The sequence below is a fragment of the Poecilia latipinna genome, unplaced genomic scaffold (genome assembly GCF_001443285.1).
Source record: "Poecilia latipinna isolate Pla-1442-1.1 unplaced genomic scaffold, P_latipinna-1.0 Scaffold3175, whole genome shotgun sequence".
Lineage (NCBI taxonomy): Eukaryota > Metazoa > Chordata > Actinopteri > Cyprinodontiformes > Poeciliidae > Poecilia > Poecilia latipinna.
The window spans coordinates 23350-29431 of NW_015115791.1; the positions used below are offsets into that span (position 1 = coordinate 23350).

General features: G+C 34.5%; 1 long non-coding RNA gene across 1 annotated transcript in view; it reads left to right on the forward strand.

Annotated features, from left to right (window-relative positions):
• Positions 1-2866: 2866 nt before the first annotated feature.
• Positions 2867-6082, forward strand: part of LOC106940317 (uncharacterized) — a 21580-nt gene continuing 18364 nt past the window's right edge. The window contains exon 1 of the long non-coding RNA XR_001423054.1: positions 2867-3369. This is a non-coding gene — a long non-coding RNA (uncharacterized LOC106940317). The remainder of the gene's footprint in view (positions 3370-6082) is intronic.

Genomic DNA, 6082 nt, shown 5'->3' on the forward strand with positions numbered 1-6082 from the left:
GTGTCGGTTTTCAAAATAAAAGCGCGATGAGCCTTGCTGTGTCATGGGTTGTTGTCCATTTGGTCGCGCATCAGAGGAGAATATTTGTCTTCAGTGGCCAAATAAAATGAACACTGACCAACATATTTGATGTGTATTGATGATGGCACTCATCAAAATTTAATGTTTGTTACTGGTTTTCTCAATTGTAGATTATGTTGTTTTTTTAATAACTATATTTTTGTGATTTTATGATGTAAATCTCTTTGAACTGCATTGTTGCTGAAACGTGCTACACAAATAAACTTGATTGTCTGAAATGGAGCCAGCAACATCTGACATCTGAGAATACTTTGAGATTATCCTCACAATAAAATTCTTCTTAGATAACAATAATTAACCCTCCACCTCCCAATTTCTCACCTTCTGCATAGTTCCACCATTATTTGTAGTCTGATTAGCAAAGATATATCAGTCTTGCACAGCAGAAACAGATTTAATCCTGTTGCAGAACTAAAATTCAACATGTAGCCAAATATAAGGGATTGAAGCCAATTAAAAATCCAAGAAAAAGTGAACGCCCCAACAGGCACTGCACTCCCAAGTCATTAAAACATCAAATGTCTTTATTGTCAAATCCATCTATGATATAAAAGAAAACTCAACACAACCACTGACATTCAGCATATACCAGGATTAGATTGGCTACAAATAATTTTAATAATTAAAACATATGACAATTAAATATGGTTTCATTGACTCTCCTGTTACTAAAAATGAGTTTGATGAAAACTTTGTAACAATATTGCATTTTGTAATTTTTGGAAGTAAATCCACCTGGGTGACAAGGCTGTTACAGTTTCACCAGCAGATGTCACTAGCGAGTGAAGCATCGAGTAATGAACCTTTAAGCAAAGGGCTGGAAAGCTTCATTGCTTCATGAGGCTTCATTTGCCCATCACTAATTTCCTGCCCCGTCTTGGGAAACAGTAATCACTTTGAAACACTGCTCTCTGGTGGTCAAGATGTGCAGCACCTGAGACCAACCATATTTAAATGTGAAAAACATACACATAGGAAATAAAATTACATAACTGAAACGAAAATCACTCAATAGCATTGCTACCGTAAGCTAAAAGAAAACCAACACTTTGAAACAGTACAATTATTTAACCCAAAATTTACCACTCGGCTACACTAAGTTCCAGTGTTAAATGTAAATGGTCATTAGAATTTAAAGTTTAATGACCTTTGAGAATGTGTTCTTGCATTATTATTTCGTCATTACCATTATATTACTTTATAAAATGGTCTCAAAAGAACTATATTATCGTTTGTTGAGAACTTCTGGAACAATTTATCATACTGTACAATTTATCATACTGTAAAATTTTTCATGGTGACAGACCTATTCACACATCCTCCAGACTCTTCACATTAAACTGTTTGTGTCTGGATCTCTGAAATCCACAGAAATCCACAGAGACCCCATTTCATCGGCCCTTAAACAAATATATACCTCATCAGCAAACCAAGACAGACTTGCTGTTCCTGGTTCATCTTCATTTCAAGTTCACTAATGTAGATAGTAAATATATTCAAATGGTTTAGATTTTCACAAGCAGTAAATTTCTTAATTGATATTTTGACACAATTAGCAGCTAATAAACACATACTTTTCAGGTTCACTGATGTTCTGTCAAAGTCAGGTTTGTCAGTGCATCAGCTGCTCAGGAAAATCATAATTTTTTCTAACACTAACTGTCTATTTGTACTTTTCTCTGCATCTTTAGCCAATCTGCAGCAGCTGAGATTCTGGGAGGTTCAACACCAAAACCTGAAGCTTCAAACTGAGCCGTCGACTGAACCAAGACGCCTTTCAAACTACAGTAGTTAACCTGCTCTGTTGGTAGATATTATGGTGTCTCCTTAATCTGTACAGACTGGCCTTCATCTTCTTTGAATACACAGTTTTATGGTGTTTTCTTTTGTTAATTGATTATAGTAAATATTTTGAACATCCATGTAAGTTTTAAGACATTTGATTGTTAACTTTAGGTAGCTGTGAAACCACCCATGTTAATTTGAACCTATTTTGTTAAAGGTTCAACAGGTTTGTTGCAATCTTAAATATTTAATCTGTCCTTTGTGTGCAGTGAAATGAGCATTAAAGTTAATTCAGTGATTCTTGAGTTTGGGTTGTCTCACTGCGTCTGGTGTCGTCTGGTGTTAGAGTTTTTTTTTTTGGGTCTGGTGGATACCGTCCCCAGAGTGACCCCTCCGGCCCGTAATTTCAGCTACTGCAGTTCCTTTGTTTTCCTTTGTTTTTCATTCTTAAAAAAAACTGGTTTTAAAAAGAATTTAATAAATGGTTTTTGTAAATTTGAAATTGTCTCAGATGTTTCAATCCTTGCATAACCGAACCTGTGTGCCTTAAACCAAAGGTAATACTCTCTGGGTGAAATTCCCAGGGTGGCATTATTGACCAATTTATTAAAACTAAAATTCCACAAAATCTGAGTTTCATCTAGTGTCGCCACATTAGAAAGAACTGTGATTGCTGTATTACTCATCAAGATTTAATTGCACTGAGAGCGACTAGCATGGTTATCATCAAGTCAAGAAAAACATTTTTATCTAAAAACACATTTTCCATCACTAGTGAGAGCCTGAATAATAAACCTTACAAATCAGAACAAAGTGAAAGGGGTCTTTAAAAAAATCTCATTCCATTGACAAAAAAGTTTGTGAATCTGCACTATGATTTTGGATTGTTTTAGCATCACACAAGCAGTGGATTTTTAACAACAAAATAAATGTGCTTTTCTTAAATGGGTTATTGTAAAAGCCATGCAAAAGGGAATATTCAATAAATGAACCACAGATGTTTCCTCTGCTCTATTGACTGAATGAAGAGGGCGAGGAACCGACGGATTACTAAAACCTGCAACTCCCAGACTGACTTTTACCACCCTCCCAAATTTCTTTAAAATATACGAGTACTGTATTTTTTTTTTTTTTTTTTCCTCTCTCCCACTAAGATGATTTTTAACTTACAATGCTAATGGTTTAAAGTTGGCTGGTCAACTTCAAACAAGGTAATGAGATACTTGGTAGTTGTGAGCTGGTGACGTCAGGGTACACCTCTCCTTGTGTCATTAAACAGGGATTGGCTTTTGTAACACTGTTCTTAGCCCATGCCATATCATTCCCTCTTTGTCTGTCTGAGACTAAAACAAACTAAAGCACAAGGACATTGCAGAGTAGGGCAGCTAAGGCTGGACAACTTGTGTAAAATTAAATGTGACTAGTTCTTGTGCTGTTAATGTGTTGGCCTGACTATCCAGTCCTCAATGTTACTAATGTTCTCATTCTAGGAAGTATCTTTATGTTGACAAATATGTCAAATAACACAAAATTATCCAACGTACTATAGTAACTCATATTTTTGTATAGCTAGTCTTGCACACTTAATTGCATGAATTAACTTCAGAACATACAATATTTAGAACCTCATATTGAAATCTGTTTTTATAATTCAGCTGTGCTTCTCTCTTGAAAATTTGAACACAAGAGTCTATGATTGCAAAGGGACAGGTCAACCTTTCCTTCCAAAAAGGTGTGCAGCTGCAGGCCAGGTACTATTGCCCTAATAACTGCATGCACTATTTATGATCCTGGATAAGATTTGCTAAAGCTATTCTCTATTTGGCATGCCAAGCCAGAAAAAAGATCAGTCTGTGCTTTTGTCCAAAGGTTAAAGGATTACTTCTCAAACATGCATCAAATAATCGAAGCAACACTCCAGGTATGTTTATAATGAGGAAATAATATAACATGATGTAAAGCTCATACTACTTCTCCTTTAAAGTTTTCTCTTCATGAAGGGCTGGGGAAGCTTCAGCAGAACAGTTTCAATGGTTTTTTGCAATTTTGCTGCCAAATGTAAGTACAAACAATATTTTTTTCAATAAATGGAGAACCTCTGCTTCTTTTCAAGAGAATTTTAGTTGGTGTGGAAGCAAACAATGTCAGCAAAAGGTCTCCAAAAACGGTTCCATGAAAAAAGACAAAACAGAAGACTTTTATTTCATTTTTACTTTTATCGCTTTAATTAGACTTTAGGTTTATGTAAGCTGTAATAAAACTAAAATACTATTTGTTTCTTATTTTAATAATAGTAATAATTATTATTAGAATTAATAATAATAATAATAATAATAATAATAATAATAATAATAATAATAATAATTATTATTATTATTATTAGAATTATTCTATTTGGCAGATTTGTTTACAGTGTTTGGTTCATTTGCTTTTATGTTAATTTGATTAATGTTGCACAAAAGTAAGAATGCCTGCTTTCACAATCAAACAAATGCATAAAATTAGGCAAACATTAAAAGTTTATTATTTTTTAACATACAAAAAAATTCTTATTGCAAAGTCAACCTAAAATATGATGCTACAGATGACTAAGCTGTTTGGGAGCCCAGAAAGCTGGCTCTGAAAACACATACTGAGGGCCTCCATCGGAGAATGTCAGTCTGTCCCATGGAGACGGAATCAAGGTAGGCACAAAAATGCATCCACTAGGTACTTCAGATTTATGTATGTTATTGTTATAATAATGTATAGATGAATAAATCTGGCATTCTGTTTTAAATGGCATATTTTCTATTTGACTCTTAATTCATGCCACCATATTTTTGGCCATCAGGTTGTCTTTGAGTGTTAATCTCTCCTTTAAATGCCTCTTCTCAAACCTTATTTGCATTACTAAAAGCTTCTAACATTGTTTTGTGGCAACAGCTTAATACCTCATAACTAGCTCAAAGCTTGTGGTGAAATCAGGAATGGATCCTAAATTGAAATTGTGTTTTTCATTATTGCTTCACATGTTCAAGACAGATGGAAAGAGGTTAATGTTTCCACTACGTATCTTTTTTCCTCTAACACACTTCATTAAAGCTTTATTTGTTTGAGAGATGCAATCTTTGTGTTTTGAGCACTGTTTTCTCAGTCTATTGAATGTCGGGTCTGGGGGGCTCTGCCAGCTGCTCACAATAAATTAGATTTGGCATGGCAATCTGTGGTAAAAGACTCGGGTCATAATAAGTGCCCTCAAACATAATTTACCTAGTTAAGACACAACTAATCAGAGAGACACAAGGCAGCACCCTTTGATGATGTGAATGTGCATTACTGTTGCAAGATTGGCATCCATAACAAGACTTTATTGATGAAGCTTACATTTGCATCCATAAATAAAACATCCAACTAGTTTATCTAAGGAAAACAAGAATTGTGGGAAACATTTGTTTTAAAAGACGTCAAATGTCAAAAAAGATACATATTAAGGTAATTTCTTATAACTCCTAAACTACATATATTCTTTTGTGTTAAAATAAGAGACTATTTCCAAGACTGCCATGGCCTTTTTCAGTGTTCTCTTCCTAAATTTCCGTTCTTGTTCAAATGATAATCCTCAAGTTCTGGAAAAGGGTACTTCCCTTTTGCCAGCAAAAAATGAAATGTAAATTGTTTCCAAATATTGCACCCTGAAACTGAATAATAACAGACATCAGTTCACGCTTCCTCCATACAGGTGCAAACTAAGTCCTTCCTCTTTTGTTTCTAAAGCTGTAACCATTAACAAGAAATGAAACCAGCCTCATATAGCATATGATGAATACCCACTCATAAAATGTGCATGTAAACACGTAGATGAAGATCTTGTCTTTAAAAGGATTGTGAGGATGTTTTTAAATAAAGTTTTGTGAGAAGAAATTAAGAGTTATCTTGCCTGCATTCGATAGCATTTCTGGTGCTAGAAACAGAATCAACTGGCCAGAGAGATCTCTAGACCAAAGCATCTTGTTAAAGCAATTTCAATATCAAAAATCTCATGGTGATTTATACAGATGCTGATTTATGTTTATCTATCAAATTCAGGTTCATATTGGCCAAGCTTCCAAATATTGAATTAATGTTAACAACCGCCTCGTTCGGATCAGCACTTCATAGTTGAGGATGGCTGTTTACAGAGCAGATCATTTCCAGTAAGCTTCATTAAGTTGAACTGGTGCATTACATATATTAC